Raw genomic sequence first — 23,876 nt, 5'->3', positions numbered from 1 at the left:
AGAGATGAAGATGTAGATGTGTTAATTTCCTAATCTTAAATAGTGCATAGTAAATAGCTATTGCTTACTGATGATAGATAAAGACCAAGTAGAGGGTTGAGGTTAATATTTCATGATAAAATGTGCTAATAGAAAAATTGAAATTATGTGCATGACCAAGAAAAATAAGAAGTGGGAGGAGGAGAGAGGTGAGAGGTAGTATAATTGCTTTAAATTCTTTCTCTTCACAGTTGGTAAGTTACTACATGCTATCTGAAAGTGATAAAGACACAGAGTTATAAACATTTTATTTAAAAGTAATCAACACAGGGACACCTGGGTGGCTCAGTCGGTTGAGCATCTGACTCTTGATTTTGGCTCAGGTCATGATCCCACGGTCGTGGGATCGAGCCCTGCACTGGGCTTCGTGTTGAGCACAGGGCCTGCTTAAGATTCTCTCTCTCTGTTCCTGTGCCGTTCTCTCCTCCTCATGCACTCTCTCTCTCTAAAATAAAAAATAAAAATAAAAATAAAGTAGTCAATCTAAAAAAATAAAAACAGAAATTATTAAAAAGAAGTTTCCTCTGGTAATGGAATAGGAGATGGTTTGGGAATGGAACATTTAACTTGTTACTTTACACTCTTCGATACTATTTTGAATTTTTGTTTTACCAAATATATGCATGGTTTTATAATTTAGAACAATTTGATAAGTTAAAAAATAATGTTTTAAGGGCTGAGGACTTACCTATAACAAAATAACAGTCCTTGCAGAAATCACCTGAAGGTTAGAGGCGTCTTCTTCTAGAGATCTAGATTATCGTTTGCTATCACATAGAATCCACTAGTTGTCAGCTTCAGACACAGAGTCAAAGGCCTGAATGACACATTGTGTTTATGAGCTTAGACTAGAAAACGAGAGACTGGATCAAGACCAAAACACATTCTGTAGAATGCCATTTCCTAGACTGTTGTAAATGCGGCTATGAAATGATGGCAAAAGAAATTCAGAGACTCTTGCTTACTCTGAGAATGTAGAAGGCCAATGGTAACCAATATCACAGTTGTGCTGTTCAGAAATGAAAAGGGAAGATAAAGTACTACACTCAGTTGATCTTACTTATTTTTAATTTCTGGAGTTTTAGCTTCATCTCCCAAATCCATGATCAAATGACGTCTTATCTATCTATCTTTGTAGAGCTTTTTTAGGAAACTGTAATAAGCAGAAAAGAATGGGGTAGTTCTATCTGTGTTTCAATTCCAGTCTCTTCTCACTAGAGTTCTTGTACTACTTAGATACTCTTAGGCTTAACTTTTTCATTAGCAAAATGCATACGGTACTCCTAGTTTCATAGGGTGGTTTTGAAAATTGAATGCGATAGTGGATCCAGGCAGCTGCTTTCTTAGCCTCACTAATGTGGAATCTGTCTTTGTTACAGATGATTTAAAGCAGGGGATTCTGTATTGTTAAACTCAGAAAATGGTGAGTACATTCATAGATCCTTTCAATATGTATTTACTGAAGGATTACTCTGCCCTTCACTGTGCTGGAAGTGGGATACACGGTTGAGAAGAGCAGGCAAGATGATTGCCCTCATCGAGCTTATCCTCTATTGGGGAAGACCGACATTGACTGAAGCATCACGTAACAATTACAAACTGACACAGTGCAGTGGAGGAACTCAGCTTTGTGATATCAGGTAACTAAGAAACAAGGTTTAAACTAAACATACAGGAAAAGTTTCTCAGAGAGAGGGATAGTTGACTTGAGTGAATAGGAGGAAGTAATAAGAATTGTCTAGCAAAAGAGAGTTCTCCAGACAGAAGGAGCAGTGTGAATGAAGGTCATGGGCTAGAGGAGCCATCTGTAACAAGGTCAAGGAAGCCACAGAAGGCTGTGTGACTGGCACTGAGAGTGAGGGTGGGACATTGAGGGTGTGACTGTGGCAAAGGGTGTACTCTTTCTGGCCCTCCCAAAACACCCACCACTTTGCCCTGTAACCATTTGATACATAGTGATGAAAATAATAATCTCTGCATTTTTCAAGCACTTTTTCTGTGTTCCATGGATTTCATGGAAATCCATCAACCCTCAAAATGCCCTTGAGAAGTAGCTACATCCCTGCTTTATGAATGAGGGAACATCTAGTTAAGTGATAGAGCTTAGGGTCTGCTCTCTTAGTCACCACACTGTAATTAATGCCTTTCAGAAATGAATGAGTGAATGAATGAATGAATGAATGAATGGAATCACTTTGGTTTGAGATCCTCCAGACTAAAATGTGAGCATGTTTTCTTTGGACTGTGTGCATTAGCTTGATGACTTCCCCCATTTGATAAGCACTTTATGAAAAGCTAAAATAAGGACTATTTACTGAGCACTTATGTGCCAGGCACTAGGCAAAAACTATACATGCATTATTCCAGTTGTTTGTACACCCATAAACCAACTTAGTCTGAGAACTCATTGCAATGGGGGCCTTGACTTATTCATCTTGGTACCAACAGTGCTTGGCCTATTGTTTGCCTTCAATAAATCTGCTTTTCCTTTTCTGTGCTTTCACTCCATATTTAAGTGCAATTTTAATTGCTTAAGTGCAGGGAGAAGGAACAGGTGACCTTTTAAGAACTTCCAGAAGCTGTAATTCTGAATGTCCAATCAAACCGCTGTTAACTCAAACTACATTTTAGTATGTAGCAGCAGGCTCAGTTAATTGAAAGATTGTCCTTAAATTCAAAAAAGGCTGATGCAGAAAGATGCTTATAATTTTCAGCCAAATGTACTTTCTCTAAAATGTGCTTTCACATGCCTAATGAAGTTGTTTACTCTGATACTCCATCCACATTGAAAAGAGTTGGAATATATATTTTTAAAGAGGAGATATTGTTGCAAGACTTTTATGGTTATTTATCTGGGTTCTAATCCACCTGAAATGATTCTATCCTCAGGCATGCCTCAGGCCAAAACAATGTGAGGAGAGCTAAGGCTGACCACAACCCCCAGTTCCCCATATCCTTCTATTTATAAAACTAACATCATAAAGAGATGTTGCAAAATATTGAGGTTCAAAATTAGTTGCAATAAAATAAATTCTAAGCATATAATAGGGCATTAAAAAAAGTGATTGCTACAATACAAGTCAAATCACCTACAGTTAAATATATACATATAATATATATTACTTATAAAGCTATTAATCCAGTTTAACAACATCTAGGGCATTTATGTTAAGAAATTGCCAAAAAGCACTAAATGGAATTTACAGAGATGAATAAAAAGCTTAATTATGAAGTAGACTTGGGATATTCCAGTTGGTAAATGAGGCTGTGAAATTGCCTTTTGTTAAAGAGGAGTATTAATGACTACGTTAGTACTTGACTAATATTTTATGATACTTAGTCTGCTGGTATGTGAAATGCTTCATACATCATCCTAAATGATAGTTTAGAAATAGTTTTAATGCCTATTTTATACCTTGCTAGTGAATTACAATCTGTTGATACTGAATATCTGTTAGAATAATTAAAACATGCAATATGCGTGGTTAATGATAATCAGGAGAAATTATTGAAGCTTGCACAACGTCCTTTCATCAGTGTATTCTGGTTTTTGGTAAATATGTGATATCTGATAAGGTAGAAAGATGTAAACCATATCCTGATAGTCACTAACACACATTTAGATGCCAAAATACTCCCAATTTGAGAATAACATGATAGAGAGGGCCAGAGAAACTTGATGTCTACCAATATTTACTTTCAGAGAAGCTGAATTTTGAACGTAAAAAGAAGTAAACACAATATTGCTTGCAAAGAGAAGCTTTGTAAAATGAATTTGCATAAAATTAGATGAGGAGGTTATGTTGTATTCCTTCTGTGGTTCTCCACAGGGTAGTTCTGTTTCCCTTTGCTTCCTCCTTGTGGGTTTAGTCCACAATTTAGCTCTTAACTCTTTGGTCTCTTGGTTGTTACAGCTTCTTTGAATTGAAGGGTTACGTCTTCAACTTTTATCTTTATGTGAATAATACTTAAATCCCGCATTTTCATTCTTGGCCTTCACGACTTCAGTATCCTACCTCTTGCTTCTAGTGGAACATTGCAGCTTGACTCCCCAGCTATCACTTCAGTTTATTTAGTGTCGAAAATTGCATTTGTCATTCTCCTTGGCTCCTCTCTTAGGCATCTCTATCTGTCAGTAACTTCCAAGCTATTTATTGTTCCACCTCAGGCCTGGATTGCTTATTTCTATCAGAATGGCCACCTCTCTTCCACCTCTAGGCCTGAGAATCTCAAGATCTCTGCTTAGGCCATGCTATAAATGATAGTGTCACAGCTACCCGAGACTGTGGTAGATGCTGGACATAATAAATGAATAATAGATGAATAGAGAGATAATAGACAATAGATGAATAAAAATACCCCCTGCTGTCAAGGAGTCCTCAGACGTACACGTTAGTTTCTTTCCCTATGTCATTAACCATAGGACACTCCAGTGTGATGCTATGTGAACGTGAGCAAAGGGCTTCAAAGGCCTTGGGCCTGGAATTGTTGGCGGAATTCCCTAAGAAGGAATTCCAGAAGAGCCTAGATTTAGACCCGTTTTGAAGGCTAAGATTCCCCCAGAGGAGAAGTACGTGGGAGACTCTGGAGGCAGAGATACTTCCATAACAAAAATTAGATTTTTCTCTGTGATTCCTCTTGTATTTTTTCGTTCCTCCCTATATACTGCTAAAACCTCATCTAGACCTTAATACACTCACGATTGGCCTCAGCAATCTCTTATAGTTCTAATTTTAGGCTTAGTCTTTCTCATTCCAACATATGAACTTGACAGATACACTCATTTCCCCCAGATCTCTTTACATTCTATAATGTTTTACCATAATACAATTCAGAAGTCTTAACCTGGAAATCAGTGCCTTTATGGTCTGACACTAAACTTCCATTGTCATTTCACTTCTTATCAATAGGATGCAATGAACAATCAGTAAATAAATAAAGAGAAAAAATAAACAAAAATAAATAAAACAAGAAAGAAAATTTGTATGTTCTCCAAAAGTGTCCTACTTGTTGTTTCCTAATTATTCATTGGGGAGCTTAGTAGCATGTAGTTCTAGAGTCAGGAGAGACCTGAGTTCCAATCCAGACTGTGTGACATCAGGCTAGTTATTGACCCTCTCACCACATTTAGAGTCCTCATTTGTGAAAGGAGATGATTCATTAATACATATATTGTGTGTGACTCTGGGCCAGGAATTCTTTCAGGCACTGGGGATATTGTGCTTCAACAAGTCTCAGCCATCCTGGAGCTTGCATTAAAGAAGTAAACAAGTTACTAAGTGAGATATGTTTCCATAATGAAAATGTCATGAACAGAATGAATCCGACCCATATGACAGAGGGAGACTTTAGATATGAGTGGTAGGAAGGCCATTTTAGATAGGGTGGTTATGGATGGGCTCATGGGGGTACCGATGTCAGAGTTTCTGTGAGAATTAAATGAGATGACAGTGCCAGGAACATAGTAGCTACCCCTAAGGAATCCTGGCTATTATAGTATCCCTGTTCTTAACTCTCAGAATCTTGACTTCTACTGTTTTCCCCATTTGGTATGTGCATCCTCCTCTCTGCTCATATCCTGCAACTTCTTCAAGGCATATTTAAAACCCTGCCCTTTCTCATCCCTCCTTTATGCTCTTGCATTATGCATTTCAAACCCCAGGAATCAGCAATACTCTGACTTAAAAGTACTTGCAAATATCTGGCATTTAATCATGTGCAGCCTTGTGACTTCTCTTGACTCACATTACTTTGAATTTTTGTATTATGATTTAACTTCCTGTAAAGAATATTTGTTCTTCCCCAGTAATATATAAGTTCTCTAAGGACAGGACAAGATCTGTGCTTTGGACTTAAAAAAAATGTAGAGAGTATGTGTGTTAAAGAGATTTAATAGATATTTACTGACACATAAACAAAATACTTTGAAACCTTGACTGAAAGCCCCCAGAGTAGAAGGAAATACTCTACATGTGGGGTTATGTGGCCTGAAGACCTGGAGATTGATGTGGGCAGTTCAGATCGATGTTTAGATTGGCCTTCAAAGTTCAAGGATATAAGTTCACAAAAATTCTAGTTTGATGGCTTTTTCTCACTGTGAAAATGTATCCTGTTTTGTAGAGGCTTTCAATGGTATTTTACATGCTTATCAGAAGATCGTATTATAACAGCGAAGGTGACACCACATGCAGTGTGCTAAGTGAGAGTGAGATTTACGTTCCTAATTTGAAATACTGTTTATTTAACGAACACATACAATTTGAGGAGAATGGGAGTTTAGGACTGTACATTATTGCTTTGCTGCGTGAAAAAAAAAGAAGCTGAAAAAAAAATGGCAGTCACAGCACTTTATGTCTACAGCTATCATCTCGACGAAGCTACGGTGTCTGGTTCATTTCCCAAATTAGGTAATTGCAGCCGTGAAGAAACACTGAAGTTTCCTCAGTGTCAGGGAGTCAATAACATCATCTTTGCACACAAAGCACAGCCCGTAAATGCTAAAGTTTCTCTGTGTTTTTCTGTGCAATTCTCTTTGCATGAAATGAAGTCTTACCCACCGGAGCAAACAAACACCGCTCTTCCGCTCTTATGCAGCCAGGGAGGGACAAGCCGTTATTCTGCGTCTGAGGCCCAGTTACCTCTGTTTTTTTTTTTTTTTTTTTAGCATTTGTCTAGGTATCTTTTTTTTTTTTTTAATGTTCATTTGGTGTTTCTTACAATCAAAACAAAAGTTTAAAAAAACACAGGAGCAATATCGTAGAAAAAGAAACTAAAGAAAAAACAAATGATAGGAAAAAAAAATCATCCTCCAGAAATAACCATTAGTCTATTATTACATATTTGCTCATGTTAATTTCTGTGTATGTACGTATATAGTTTTAGAAATGTTGCATTTTATTTGAACTGTTGATGACCTGCTTTTCCCTTAATAATAGACTGTGAACATTTTCTATGTCACCAAATACTCTTCAGTAGTGTCATTTTTATGGCTACCTGGATATCTTGTACAGACATGCCTGCGTATATTTAGCTCATACCCTGCTTTTGTTCATTTATTATGTTTCCAGTTTTCTTCTACACAATACAATGATGAGTCCAGATTGAAGTTTAACATAGTCTTAATTTTTCTTCCGAGTTTTTGTCTTGTTATTTCATTTGTTAGGTTCATGAGTGTATATATGTGTGTTTACACACACACACACACACACACACACACACACACACACTGGGTGTATCTTCTAAGTTAGTACTAGTATTTAGCTATGTAGTTATCAATCCATGATCCCTTATATGAAATCTTCGAGGCCAGATGTGTTATTATGATTTAGAATTTTTAGCATTTAGATAGCACTAATACCATGTATTATGTGCATCGTCCCTGGGGTTGGGGCAACATCCAGGAATCAAACTTATAAATATTTCTAAAATACAATGTATGAGCATTCACACTAAATGGACAAATAACCTCATATCATTTGAATCAGATTTTGCCACCACATGAATTTTGGAATTATCTTATGAAAATATTTGGTTTTGGGATCTGTTTGGGTTTTAGAATTGTGGATGAAAGATTGTGAACCTGTAGTGCTGATAAAATGCATTTCAAATGCAGACCGATATTTAGAGTCAAATGATGAAACTATAATGCATGTCACATTTTACACTGTATTATTTCAATAAAATAACATCAAAACTTCCTGGAGGGGAAAATCTACTTAATACTTCTTTTCTTTTCCTCTAAATTTGGTCTTAGGAATGTGCACAGAATTCTTCCCAGTCTAAATCTAACTGAAATCAGAAGAGTTTTGAGCTTTTTAAGACGTACTTTCCTTCCTCCCTTCCTTCCTTCCTTCCTTCCTTCCTCCCTTCCTCCCTCCCTCCCTCCCTCCCTCCTTCCCTCTTTCTTTCTTTCTTTCTTTCTTTCTTTCTTTCTTTCTTTCTTTCACAATTAGCTCTATTCTAGTATAATCAAATTCTGTATAGTACATAAACTTTTCAGATTAGGAATTAACGATATTTAAGGATGTCAAGCAAAACATATAAAGACGAATCACAGGTAAGAGAACAGAAAATGCAATTGAGTATGATACTAGCTGCCTAGCTGGGTCTGAGCAGTACTTATAGGAAGAGCCCCACCTACCACTACAGTGGATGGAGCCATCATCGTTAATAGGGGGCTCACACCAGTGGTCGTACAAAATTGTGTCTACTGGGGGAGCCTGCAGGATGTGTAGACAGGGATCCTCTAGCTGCTGGGGTAATGATCCCAAATAAATGCCTATAACCACGATGTGAGACACCCAAGGTGTAGCTCTTCTGAACATCTGCAGCAGCAGCAATAACCTGCGACGAGAAATAGGGTCTGTGTTGCTGCTTTGTGGAGCATATCGCCGGTCTAGCCTGCAGCAGAAGAATTAAGTTTTTCAGTCCCAACAGAAATGAATGGAAATCCTAATACTCTTTGGGATTAAGTGAAGGAAGATCAAATGGGCAAACGACATTTTTTTTTTTTCTTATAAATATATGAACTGGGAGGATTAGATGACTGCCTGTACTTACATGTGTGTGGTAGAGAGTCCGCGGGTCTTGAAGTCGCTTCACTGTTTCACAGTTAGCCAGTTGGGAACATCATATTTCCGTCAAAAAGCTTTAAAAGTCTCATAAAAAAATAAAGGCTATTACAGCCCCAATATCTTATTTCTTTAAAGGGAGGGCTGCTTGTCCCCAAACCAGGACTTTGAATCATGGTTAATAAACATAAAAATCTTATCAATCCGAATGTATGTGAATAGGTCGCATTTCTCAAAGGGAAAAATGATACAAATGCCATTATATATATATATTAATATGTATTAATATATATTAATTTATTACTACTACTATTATTATCATTATTATGTAATATGGTCCTGTGTCTTGAGACAGGATTTTCTATCCAAAATGGCTATGATCAATTCTTAAAGCAGAACAGCCTGCATCCTGATGACAGATCTGGAATTGGCAGAGCCCCAGGGGGCATGCTCTATGAAGGATCTGGCCGATAGATGTGAAATTAAAAAAATGAAAACATGATTTTATTTTGCCTCTGTGCCCTGTCATGTACATTAAAGTCTGTAAGCATCCTAACATGTGCATGTTGTTTTCTTAGGTGATTTTAGATGACAAATCAATAGAAGGTTAGTCTTTCTTCATAGGGAGTGTATGATCATCGGGGTAGAGGGAAAAATAAACATGTAAAGACAACCTCAAGTCAATAAAATACATGATGAGTTACATATGATTAGTATGTAAGTTATAAGCCTGAGTGATGTTGATTCTAACTAATTATCTTTGAAATTCAGACAGGCCAACTCTAGTCCATAATTGTCTCCAGGGGCACAGAGGTGGAGGAGAATCTCAAGGGGAAAGGACTGGACATTTGTAGGAGTGTGGGGAGGAGAGGAGAGAGGTCATTCCAGGCAGAGCGGAATGTTGGGTGACTGGGCTGGGCTCCTTCTAGGTTAGCTGCACACAGCTACAAAGACATCAGTATTCTTGTGTCTCCTGCGGCAGCAATCTCAATGTTGTATATGGTGATTAATTTATCTTTGGGTTTTCAAAGTAATTTGATGTCATCATTTTTGGAGGCACAGTCTTTGTTAAAAGGCACACCAATAACTTCAAAAAAGGTATTAAATTAACTGTGTGTTATTTACTGCAAGTGTATTTCTACGGTATAAATCTGCCTGATTTATGCAGCAGGATGAGAAAACAGTTTATTGCCATTATATATTGTTTAGGGATGAAGGTTACAATCTGTCGCACTATCTCTTGGAGTCTGGATTCTGGCTAATTAATTCTTTTTATGATGATAAATTTCATTTTATGCTTCACTTGTATTATATTTTTATCTCATAAAATATAAGTGTAATAAATGTAATAGCAAATGAATATAATTAATATAATATAAACAAATAATTATTTTATGATTCACTTTTATTGTATAATTTCTATTTTAGTGTTTCTGATAATGTGCTAGCTTTCCTGATATTTATTTATTTTTATCTTAATATTTTAAAGTTTATTTATTTTGAGAGAGAGAGAGAATGTATGCACATGAGTGGGGGAGGGGCAGAGAGAGAAAGAGAGAGAGAGAGAGAGGGAAAGAGAGAGAATCCCAAGCAGGCTCTACATTGCCAGTGAAAATCCTGATGTGGGGCTCAAACTCACAAACTGCAAGATCATGACCTGAGCCATAATCAGACACTTAACCTACTGAGCCACCCAGGTACACCCCTAATATTTATTTTTAATAAAAAAGAGATTGCTGAATTGATTGTAATTAAGGTATGGTATAGTGTTTCGCTACAGATCAGAAGAGCTGAGATACCATTCACAAGCTCACCACTCACAGCTCTAAGATTTGGCAGGTTATTTAACTTTTTTTAATGAAGCCTCAGTTTTCCTACTTGTACAATAGAAATAGCGACAGTACTTACCACGCAGTCTGCTCTAAACATTAAATGAGATAAGACATGTTTAGTACACTGCCTGACCCAGAAGATATTTTCACTAAGTGCCAATTATATCTATTGTTATTGTCGTGAAGATGTTGATTATGATGACTTTAGTTTTAGCTGCTATAGAATCTAGTGACTTTATAAATAATTTAACTTCTTTGAGTGACATTTTTCTCCCGTTGTACAGTTTTGCTGGAAGGTCTTTTAGTTTCCTTAGCTGGAGAGTACTGTGAATCCATTCTGCATTTCCACAAGCCCTTTAACAAAATCCTTAGATGAAAAGAGAAATTAACTACAATAACATAACAGATATGTTCTGACATTTGGCCTTTTTTTTCTGGGCTAAGGAATATGATTAGATCACTGCACTTCGGCGTTAGAGTAATAAAAATGTGAACTCTAAGTATCTGTGGAGAATGGATTGTTGTTGGCAATTGAATATGCTCCATTCTTTGCAGGCTCTCCTCATTTATTAAGAATGTGGACATTCGGAATAAGTCATATTATTACCTTGAAATGTCTGAGTCAGCATTGTTGTTTATCATATGTCATATTTTTTATTGTAGAAAAAACTGCCCTCCAGTGTTTAGTTCATTTGGAGCTATATTAGGGAGTGGCTTTTTAAACAAAATATTTGATTAAATAAAATCAATCGTCACATGGGGAACAAAACTACCATCAGCAGAGTCAGTAAGCTTAAGGAAATGTATGGACTTTGGAGCCACATTCTATGGATTCAGTTCAGGATACCCTTCACTGTCACTTCGGGCAAGTTGTTTAACCTCTCTACATGGTCCTTGCTGTCTTTGAAAGAAATTACAGATGTACAAATATATGAAAAAATATAAATAGGCTTTATTGAGATATAATTCACGTACCATACAGTTTGCCCATTTGAAGTGTACAAGTCACTGGTTTTTAAATATATTCAGAGTTTTGCAATGTTTACCACAACCAGTTTTAGAAACTTTTCATTTCCCCCCAAAAGAAATCTCATACCCATTAGCAGTCACTGTCTATTTTTCCAACCTCATCAGTCATGGGCAGCTACTACCCTACTGTTTTAATAGATTTGCTGATTCTGGGGGCACCTGGGTGGCTCATTTGGTTAAGTATCTGACTCTTTTTTTTTTTTTAATTTTTTTTTTAACGTTTATTTATTTTTGAGACAGAGAGAGACAGAGCATGAGTGGGGGAGGGGTAGAGAGAGAGGGAGACACAGAATCTGAAGCAGGCTCCAGGCTCCGAGCTGTCAGCACAGAGCCCGATGCGGGGCTCAAACTCACCGACCGTGAGATCATGACCTGAGCTGAAGTCGGACGCTTAACTGACCAAGCCACCCAGGCACCCCAAGCATCTGACTCTTGATTGCAGGTCATGATCTCACGGTTCATGAGTTTGAGCCCAGGGTCAGGATCTGCTCTGAGCTTGCTTGGGATTCTCTCTCTCTGTTTCACTCTCTGCCCCTCCCCCCTCAAAATAAATAAATAAACTTAAATAATATACTTGCTGATTCTGGGCATTTCATATAAGTAAAATCATGCCATGTGCATCTGTTGTGTAGTTTCTTTTACGTAGCGTAATATGTACAAATGCCGTAGCATTTGTCAGCAGTTAAGTCCTTTCTATTGTCAAGTAGTATTTCACTGGTGGATATACTATATTTTCTTTACTCATGCATCAGTTGATAGACATTAGGTTATTTCTACCTCTTACCTATTTATAAACATCTCTATAAGTTTTTATTGAAACATGTGTTCTCATGTCTCTTGACTCTATACCTAAGAGTGGAATTGCTGGATCATATGATAGCTCTATGTTTAAACGTTGAAAGCAATGCCAAACGGTTTTCCAAAGACACTGCACCATTTTACATTCCTGCCATGGGTGTACGTGGGTTTTAATTTCTCCACATCCTCACCGACACTTGCTATTACCTGTCTTTTTGATTATAGCCATCATAGCAGTGTGAAGTGGCATCTCATTATGGTTTTAATTTGCATTTCCCTGATAGCTAATAATCGTGAGAATCTTTTGTGTGCTGGTTGGCCATTCGTCTGTCCTTCAATAAATATCTTTCCAGATCCTCGGTCCATTTTTAAATTGGGTTATTTCTTTATATCATAAGTGTGAGATAATTATGTGAGTACATTAAGTACTTAGCATAGTGTCTGTTATACAGTCGATGTGCAATAATATTAAGTATTAGTATTAAAACTTCATTTAAAATTCTGCTATTTCATTGAAAAGTCTACCCAACTTAAAGGCTTTATTTTGAGAAAAAGAGATGACTAAGGGAACTCAACTGCAAAGAGGAAATGAACTTGATTTTTATTGTTCCTTATTCCATGTTTAATTGTTTTCTCCCCAGGGATTATTGTAATGGGCTTAATTAAAATAAATTAATAAGAGTTTTGGTACTCTTCGTTCTTTAAAATAAATCCAACTTAGTAGTTGAAAGCCATCCTAAAAATAAACTGTTGCTATATAGAATAGGGAAAAGCAATTCAATGAATAGATTTGTTTATCATGATAAAAAGATTTTTAATAATGGAAAGGAAACGCTCACTTTATGTGTATATGTTAAAAAATATAAGCTATTCTGAGAGCAAAATGTTTCACTTTAATAATTGTAACAAGTCTTTTTCTTACTATTTCAAGTTATGAGATGTTTCATTTCTATTTTACAAACTCAGAACAAGATTCTTTTTGAGAACGCTGACACATCATGGAAGGCATAGATTAAAGTCATGTTTACAGATGCGAGTTCTATCATTTTTAAAATAAAATAGGATATTTTCATTTTTAGCAAAATCATTTCCTGTATAACCATTAAGATCACAGAAAAGAAGATGGAATGAGCATTTGGAGTCATAGAAGGTAAACAGGAATAGCCATTAGCTGCTAATGGAAAAAAGTTCAGCAGGGGCATTAAATCTGTATTACAGAGCCACCAATTTGTATTTTATCATATTGATAATGAATGCCAACATTACCATTGAAATGAAACTAGGCATTCTCCCTTTAATCCCAATAGAGAGTTTAAATCAATAATGCCCACATTATCCATCTACGCGCATATCTGTATATGCACATGTACTTTTAAACTACAAAATCATATAATGCGTTTCACTTTCATTTCAAATCTTTAACACAGTGATGTACTTCTCTATTCTTCCAATCAATTTATTCTGTTAGTGTTTTTCAGTATTTTAAATCCCTGAGCTAAGTCAATAATGTTGATTACTTACCATAAGCACTGTAAACGCTATTCTAATACAGGTTATTTGCAATTTGACATCCTCATCTATATGCATTATTCTGCTAGGAAAATTAAATGAAACCCTTGATTTAGAATCTGAAACACTTAGAAGTAATGATCCTGTTTACTGATTGACTGAAGTTGTGGTTTTTAAGCACTACTTAATAGAGGAAACAAAAAAGCAATATTCAAATAAAATGGAAGCATCTGAGTTACTTTAGAAAGCATTCATAGTCAAAAAATAATAGACTTTTATTTTATTTTTCCCTGCTTATTCTCAGTGCTGCTTAGCCAACATTGTTATTTAGCTCAATATTACCCATTTTTTTGAGATGCATAATCTTTCCGAACTTATATTTAGTGAATCCTATCTAAAAGCAATTCCAAGATTAGAACATTATTTGCATAAATCAAGTTTTCTGTTACATATTTATTTAAAATACATCATTAAACTATACTTCTAAAATGTCTTTAATATGTATCTTTTAAAAAAGTTTAGCTTTATTTGCGATGTAACTTATCTTTTATGATTTTATCTATATGACAGTACAGGGGCATTTATTATATATAGATCACCTTCTTTCTGAGTTTAGTGAGATACTATAATGTGTATGGATATTTGTAGAAATTTTCAAAAAATGAGATTGCTGAAATCCTCCCATGAAAATTGAAACAACATTTAAGTGCTTTTGTTTTCTTTATTTTCTATCTATATAGTTGGTCTCAATCCTCTGTTTCAAATGGGAATATCCTCTAAAATCAACCAACCTCCTGATTGATTGCAACGGGTATAGTTGGATATTTAGTATTTGATTTGGCCTTGCAGTTCTATTGAAAACTACAAATGAATAAACTTATTTCAGAGAAGACCAAATAAAAATAAAACTACCAAAGTATAGTGTTTTGAGTTGAACAAAAAGTAAATAGCCAACTAACTGAAGAAATAATAAAATGATTGGGGAACTCTATTTGGTTCTAAATAATTTCTTTTATAAAGGATTAACTTAAATTGAGTTGAACCTTTCAGTTTGCTGATCTTTCCAAATAGTAAGATATCTTTTGTCTCAGACTAATGTCTTCCAGTTGGAGTACATTAGACAAAATAGAGGTATTATGCGTTATTTTGATATATGCTGCCATAAAAATTAAGTAGACTATTGAACACTTAAAATAATTAAAATACTAATCAGTATATTAAAATACCAAATATATAAATGCTCATTTCTAGAAATATAATATCTAGCTTGTGTAGTTTTATTTTTATTGTCAATTTCATTAATTTTAATTTTTTAAAAAAGTAATTTATGTCTGTTGTGGAGACATGAAAACAATTCACATACAAGTATTTACATTTTGGCAATAAAAAATATGGGTAGATAATCCTCAGAAGGATGCATTAGAGCGAAATAAACAGTTTTAACTTATGACAAGGAGAACAGTAAACATTCCTTCTCTCTCTCTCATTAGACTGCTGTAAGATTAAAGGGAGAACTTTAGTATGGAAAAGTGGAATGAACATTTTCTAAGTCAGAGAGCAAAATGCGAAAGTTGTCGTTGAACTTTACCTGTAACGTCTAATGTTGAAAAGATTTGAAGGATGATTTTGCTTTGTGTTTTAATGTACTACTTGTTCAGTTGGACATCCAAATGATAAAGTGTATTAGAGCGAGAAAACTAGAATTTAAAGCACATACTATGCAAACATATGTATGTGTGTATATATATTTAATTTTGAAAATGTTCGGTCAAAAAATAAAGATTTAGAATAAATAAGTCAAAACTTCCTCAAACAATTCAAAAGTTAAACAGAGAGATGAGGACATGCTTTACACACAACCACTCTTGCATGTGTAAAGTATATTTTCAATTTCTAACATGGTGGGTCAAGAAAATGAAGGTTTAGTATAAATAAGTCAAACCTTCTTAAAACAAACAATTCAGAAGTTAAACAGATTAAATTAGGACTTGCTTAGCTGATGATGACAAGTGTTTCTTTTCAACACTATTAATGGAAAAAAAAATAAGATAGGCGATACCTAAACATGTACTTTAGGCTTTGAAGTGGAAATGCCTGCAGGGGTTCTGTATTATGTTAAGTACTTAGAGTTGGTCAACACCTAGACATGATAAGGAGATTAAGTCCTGATTAAACTCCTATCAGTAGAATTCAGATACGTGATCTGGCAGGACAAGACCTCTAATCAAGTACTCTTGTTTGTCTGTCATTGGCTCAATATCAGATACAATCAGTCACTCTCTCTTCTGTTCCAAACATAGCTCCTTCAACTTTGGTTGTTTATAAATTAAATTCGAAAGTACTTGTTTCAGTTAGGTGTATGGATTCCACTTATCTGTGCTTAGGTGAGATTATGGCATGGAATTATAAGGACAAATACTAGGCAAGAAGATGCCTATAAAGATTAGTTATTTTCCCCCTTTCCCAACAATTAGTAACACTCCACTGTTTAGCAGAGATCAATTGTAATTGAGGAACTGAGAAAGGGCAATAAACAAATTACTGGTGCTTTCACCAGAAGTCTGAAGCCTGTTGGTTTACAGAGCCTCTGTTATTTAATCCAGAAGCCCTGTAGGTTGTAAATTATCCATTACAGTTGTCACTAGGCCCTTAAACAGAAGTTATGTACTGGTTTAAAGACACAGGAAAAGAGAGTCTTCTGGTCTTTGTCTCAGACAAAACAGACTATATAGAGTTGGATCAATTTAAAATGTAACACTAATCCTTTCAAGTGATGTAAAAATGTTCAGAGGTTCAATAGGATAAGAAAATATAATTGGACCTGTTCTAACTAAAAAGCTGATCTAGAAGCTTCTTATATATATTCTATTGGAAGATAATGCACCAGAATTCTGCTTATGTTAATATTGGACTTTCTACTGTTAATTTTTTTTTTCAGTGAATGTATATCATCACACAAAAAAAGTAATTTTATCTGTAGAATGGATGAAAGTATATTAACAGTTTTTTTAAACTGTAACTTCATTGAGGCAAATATACTTTGTTTAATTTTCATAAGAAAGATTTTATAGAATACCTCCCATAAAGTAGCAAACTTAAGTTTCCTTATTCTTAATGGAAAATTCCTTTGACTGAACAAAAGTCCCTTATATACGCCAATCAGTCCACCTATTTGTGGATTTCCCCTTTTACTGGCCAGAGGCTTCACTTTAAGGACATTCATCCTTAATAATAATTTAGAAAGGATAAAAGAACTTAATAGACATGCTCCTTAAAAATGTGTCAATAGTCATCATAGTAAAATGATAGTATATCCACAAATAACCAAAATGGATATGCTACATAATAGCTATAGCATTGCCTAGCGTTTTCCTTCTGTGTTCCATAAAGTAAGACTTGGGATGCCACTTTACTTTCATAAGTCATTAAAGAAAAGCCATCTGTCATCTCCAGCAAATTTTGCTCTACCCTTTGCTTTTATTTCCCCAGCAGATCTTAATAGGAAAAAAAAAAATCATGGAAATGAGAAACAACTTGGTGACAGAGCAACCCTCTGGAATAGGGGGCAGAATCCTATTCTCCAGTTTTTGCTGCAGGCTTTTCTTTCTCTTCTTATTTTTTTTTAGAAACTGTTTGTTTTGTTTTGTTTTACTGCATATTCTTTTCTCATCTAATATGCAGACTTGCTGTTTATGGAGGTGTAAGTTTTGTTTGTCGAATGAGTATCAACACAATCGGGAGCCACAACATAGTTTAAAAAGTCATCCTGGGAATAGACAATACAAAGTATTGCTACAGTTTGCAATATAGAATTTTTTTTATTACAGCAGGATAGAGTAAGTAGTACAAAGTAATTTTTTTAAAAAGAGAAATTTCTGTACTTTTTGAATGTTGGCTGTCTGGGGGAAAAGTACTAATTGGATGCCAGCAGGGCAAAGATGGTTGTTGTAACTACCAGAGATCTTAATGGTTGTGAGTGGCAGAACATTAAATTTAGGTAGGATGGTCTACATTGATTATGAAAATGGTCGCATGGATTATGTGAACAGAGTGAGTCACTCTATCGTTCTACTAATTATATTTGAATCTCCTTACTGGACCAATGGAGGTGGTCATTTAATTAAATTAATCATGTAAGTGCCATCCTTTCACTTTGGTTGTATTATTTGCCCCAGATTATTTTCAGATAAGTTCCATGAACTAGTTAAAGCGTCCCAGGAAGAAGTAAGTTGCACATTTTACTGGAACTATTGATGAAAAGCCTGTGATAATTCTCCTTTCTCTTCTTTCTTCCTCCTCCACTTCCTCCTTCTCCTCTTCCTTCCTACAAAGGTAATAATAACAATGATTATAATAATAAACAATAGTAGTATTCTCTCTTTTAAAATAACTAAGATTCTATTTCCATTTGAAAAGTAGTCAGGCTATCTTAAATTGTGTGTCTTTTGGAAAATATTTTCCATACCAAATAGTAATTGTGTTCAATAAATATTTTACTCAGCAAAGTTCAAATAGGTTAAGAAGAAAATTTTAAACCAAATGCTTGTTTTGTTGAGATGTATTTTAAGTGGAAATAAAAATTTTGATCATTGTGGTAAAAGACTACCTTGCTGTGTGAGCAGGACAAAGGATTCGTTCCTTTTAAGCACTAGCCCCATGGTCCCCGCAAGGTGTTCTTACATGCCAGCGATGCCTAATCGCTAGAAATTGAGAGGATGTTTAGCATAAATTTGCCTGATTGGAAAGTACACAAATATTTAATACATAAAAAGCTTCCAAAGCATTCTCTGCTGATCTGTCCTGACAATGCTGTTTGTCAATGGCTAAAGACTGACAAAACTGTATTTTCTTAAGGAGACAGTTTGACAATGGATTTTTTGCAGTTTTAATTCTGAGAGACCTTCTGAATGGTGTAGTGCATATGATAAATCAATGAGATGTCTAGAACACGTTGATCTTATGAATATCTGGAAGACTATCTGGTATTGGTACTTTATGATCTGCCTTCATACAGGAAAATATGAAGTATGGTGGCTTTATAGTTACATATAAAATGGAGAGTTAGGTTAAAATAGTAACTTTACAACTCATTTTCTTATTGAGACATCTAGACTGACTAATGAATTCAAGAAAATTCACTTAGTTGTGATGCATTAAACTATCAGCATTTGTTGGTTCCCTAATTTCATTTTTAGTACCTTTTTAAAAGTTTTCATGCATAATTGTCACGATGTTTTAAACTGAAAAATAACATTAAAAATCAACAAAAGATAAAGAGGCAGTAATTGGATTCATTTACTATGATTCTTTCCCTCACAGGAAGAGAACTACTAGTAAAACAATCTGAGAATTGGCAAACTTAGTGTTTATCTATAAAGACGCTTTTAATCTGTTTGTTACATATGCCAGGTATATGCATTCTTTGGTAAATCCATGAATTTTAAGAATAGCATTAGGATTCCAAATTCTAGGCGAGTTTTATATTGTATAACAAGACACCAAAAGGACTTTAAACTGTTTTTTCTAGATCACATGAGGCAGAGCCAATTATTTGCCTCAAGCTGGAGGAAATCTGGAGTGTTGCTTCCCAGAATCCTTTGAGACTAGAAGAAGTTACTTTCCCTTGACATACATTTCCAGCTCAGAGAAGACCAAGGTCAGCCCCTAGAGCTGTCTGACATCAGATTGAATTCAGAGCCTGACACCACAATACCACAACCTTGTAGGCTCATCTGGGTAGCAGAACCCAGTCATTTCAGCCTCCATGGTCTTCTCACACACTATTGACCCTCAATTAAGAATTTAAGGATTCTTTGACATTGCTCACAGAGTCTGAAAGATGTCTTCTGGGCACTTTTTCAGTCAAGGGGTCCCAGAGCAAATGGCACAGTGGACTCCACTCCTGAGCAGCTGAAAGAAATGTGTGCATATTGCTGCCTGATGCTAATGGGAAATCCATGTTGTCAGTTCAGGAGGAAAAGATCAGAGGTGTCCCAACAGATGGAGGATCCAGAATTAACCATTGAAGAGTCAGAGTTATTTTTAATCCTCTAGGACCTCAAATTCTCTCTCAAATAGATGACACTGAGCCCCTCAGAAGTGACATTCTCAGATCCCCAGTCTACCCTTTGGAATGACTTTATATATAGTGATGGGCCCAGAGAGCATAACCATGATTTCTGAACCATCTTTTGACAAAGTCTCCAATGATAGTTCTGCATCTAAATGCAAGTGAAGAACCATTGGGATCCAGGATAGATATCTCGAGGCTTTCTTAGATATTCTGGAGAAACTGAGGGTTTTTACTCAGGACTTGTTTATTAACTTGTCAAACTGCAGTCAAAATGTTGAGCTGTGTGTTTTGGCTAAGATCCCTTGGAAGTCCATACTCTAGGAGGATGACAGCCTAGCTGCAAAGAAGACCAGAGGAAGACCATAGGTCAATTAAAATGTCTTAAAAAACGACTTGATACCAAGCACTATGCTAGGTTATTCTCACAACTCTATCATTTCTTCATTATCAAAAGGGGAAAGAATCCAAAGCAGTCTATTACTATAATGGTGATAATGACAAACAAAAATACATTTGATATTAATGGAAATAAAACTAAGTAGCTCACAACCAAACTCTTAAAACCCTTCTTAGTGTGCTGTGGGATCAGGGATTTTATAAAGTACAGGTCATCAGTGTCTGTACAGGTCATATTCCTGCTGGTAGTTATTTTAGGTCATAAGTTGAGCTTGGGACTGTGTATGCAAATCCTTCCTCCTGATCTCATTAAAGTCCCTGTGGGGACTTTACCCTCTTTGTAGAAATAAGGGGTAGCTTGTTGAGCCTGGAGAAAAGCCAGTGGTATGTCAGGAGTTTGTGAAAATCCTAAGGGCAAAAATGTGAAGTCTCATGTGGAGAACCTGGAGAGATTGGTTTAGTCCTACTTTTAAAATGGAGCTGGTATCAGACAAAGTAGCAAGGTTGGAAAAGCCTCCTCTGACTGATTATTGGATGGCAAACTCCATGTTATTTTAGAGCGGGAATGGTGACTAACCAAACTTGGCTGATATTACTCTCTCCTTAGCAGTAAAACTTGATGCTCAAAAGCTGCTGTATGTATCCTTGATAAGGCAATGCATAGGAAGTTAGATAGGGTCTGGCACTGGGCAGAAGAGAGTATGGGTCTCTCAGACACCCTCAATTAAGAGGTTTTGATTTTAGGTGGGATGGCTGTTCTGAGCTAGGAAACAAAGTCACCAGAGAGAGAGACTTCCTCTCTCCACGTTGTCACAAGGTCTGTTGTGATGTAGTACAACACATATTCTATTGCCATCTCAGGAGCCACAGGAGATGTTAGATTGTGGACTGTGAAACTGACCTACCTTAGCATTGCTGAAATGGAAAGGACTTCAAATTCCTTTCCTGAAGATGTCAAGCTCAGTCTCTGCACACAAAAGGGAGAGTGCGACAGCATTAATTCTTACTTTCTTGATTTTGAATCTAATAAGGGGTTTAATCTCAACATAAAAGATAATATCATCTGGAGCACCAGGAATTATTAAAAGCCAATTTCATATTCTTTGCAGTTTTCCTCTGCTGTATGATAGTAGACCATCAGAACATGTTTACTGAAGAAAGCATCAAAATCAAGGCTGAGTTAGCATGGAACATGTAAACACTGTGATCTAGGGAGGCTGAAGAAAGCATCAAAATCAAGGCTGAGTTAGCATGGAACATGTAAACACTGTGATCTAGGGAGGCTGCCATTTCTTCTGCTGTGGCTGAGTACATAATCACTCTCAACCACCGTGATAACATATTAGATTTAGATCTCATTTACATAATATATAAGCGTACAGAAAATATCCTGGAGGGCAAATAAACACATCAAGAAAGAATGAGAAGAAACACTGAAAATTATTCTTTCATTCGTTTTACTTGTCTTTTCTTGGATCTAATTTGGAGTGCTAGCTAAGTCACCAAATAATTTTTCTCACAAGCACTTTCCTTTATTTTTTTAAAATTTTATTTCTTTTTTTTTTCTTTTTTTTTTTTAGTGGGGGCAGAGGGGCAGAGAGAGAGAGAGAGAGAGCAGCAGAAAAAGAATCCTAAACAGACTCCACACCCAACACAGAGCCCAATGCCCAGGGCTCCATCTCTCCACCGACCTTGAAATCATGACCTGAGCCAAAATCAAGAGTCGTATGTTCAAGTGACTGAGCCGCCCAGGTACCCGGCACAAGCACTTTAAAATAGAACACATCCAGTACACTCAAATCTAATCCCGTTACTTTCATTCATTTCCCATTTGTAAACTAGTCTATGGATTCTATCTTTGTTAGTACAATTCCTAGTGTTTGGGGAAATTCCTTGGGAGATGCTGCAAATTGAGCATGTTATTTCAGGGCACTCCCGACTACTAGGTTCTAGAAAATATAATCCGCTCAGCTCCTGACTATCGTTCTTAATTAAGAAGCACAGTGGCAATGTTTAGTCAATCATGGCTACTTTTTTAAAATGTTACCCTACATTTTTCTTGCACGTTTGAAGAGTTTTCAGTCTATATCATGGTATCACGCTTTTGTGACCATGACCAACAAAGAGTCATAAAAATTTCTGAACTTAAGCCAACAAATAAAAACATCTAGTACTTACCAGATGTCCCCAGACTTTGTGTGTGTGTGTGTGTGTGTGTGTGTGTGTGTGCGCGCGCGCGCGCGCGCCAACGGGAGAAGGATAGAAGTTAGAGGAAAGAATATTTTAAGAGCAAATCCTTAGGCAAGTAGTGACAAAATCCTTGTCCTTGAAGCTTATATAAATAACTTTCTAGTGTTTTTTTAACCTTTTCTCTCCCCTCCTCAGTCCCCTCAGCAATGAGGCATGTCACTCCACTCGTTCACATCCATCTTTTTTTATTGATGTCCACTTTGGTGTCTGTACAGGTCATCAATTTTGCTGCCTCTTAGGCAGCCAGTGGGAATGTACAAGTTAAGTCACTGGACTTTGTGTGTCGAGCTTGAGGAGGAGGGAAAGGGAGGAAGTGTCAGCTTTCTTTAGCACTAACAGTCCCAATCAGATACTGGCACCGGGTCTCATAAATCTTGTGGCTGACCCAGGTGAACCCTGAGGCTCAGCGCTCACTGAAAACTGATCAGGCCTCTGCTTAGCTTAACAGGCCGTTCTCAGTGACAAGTGAAGGGTTCAACAAATGCACAAAACAGATATATATTAGTTGAAAAACTAATGGCTTTTAAAAGAATGTTTGACAATTGTTTAGGGCTGTCTGTAGATCCATTATACTGATAAACGACCGACGTGGTATACACTGAAGGTGGGGCTGGTTAGGGGGACACCAACTTAAAGTTTGTTTTTTCTTCCTCTCTTCTTTTTTCCTTTCTCCTTTGGTCATCTAGGTGTGGACTCCATAAGCAGTCCGTCCCCCGAACCTGGCGAAATACCCATGCTGCATAAATTTAACCTTGCAGTCCAGGGGGAATTACAAAGATTCTGGGACTGCCCTCAGTGACCTGCAATTGACCGCTTGAACTTCTACGTTAGGGTCAGTTGGGGCCCAGAATAAGAGGTCAAAAGCTGGTCAGCTTTCTCTAGCCCCAACATGCTGAATAGGAAGACTTTATAGCTGTGATTTATGCAATTTGCCGAGACAGGTTAAGGAGACCTTAAAACACACCCAGGGCTCACTTGCACGGGGACACCCTCCTCTTGGAAAATAAATTCTGAGTGTCCAGCGGGAAATCTCTTGGGGATACGCCTTGAAGTATTTTACCCTCTGTGTCTACAGATTCATTCCCACACTCGACCCCTGAACGTGACAGGGTTAGTGTTTCCAGATTTATTTAAACAATACAAATGCACCAAATGAAGCACTTTCAAACCTGATTAATTGCGAAGGCAGAATAACCATTGGTAATGAATTATTTGGGGGAGCAGTAAACTCCTACAAAAGTTAACTCTTAAATCAGTTGCTTCAGAGGTCCAAACACAATAATAGCTACAATATTTAAACCTTTCCAAATAAAAGATTTTGGGATTTGTGTTTGTCTTTGAGGCTTGGTTCTTGTGAACTGTATCAAGTCTTTTCTTTTT

This window comes from Panthera uncia, assembly GCF_023721935.1.
Source record: "Panthera uncia isolate 11264 chromosome A1 unlocalized genomic scaffold, Puncia_PCG_1.0 HiC_scaffold_17, whole genome shotgun sequence".
In the NCBI taxonomy this organism is placed as follows: domain Eukaryota; kingdom Metazoa; phylum Chordata; class Mammalia; order Carnivora; family Felidae; genus Panthera; species Panthera uncia.
The sequence above is the reverse complement of the archived record's forward strand: the minus strand, read 5'-3'. Positions refer to the sequence as shown.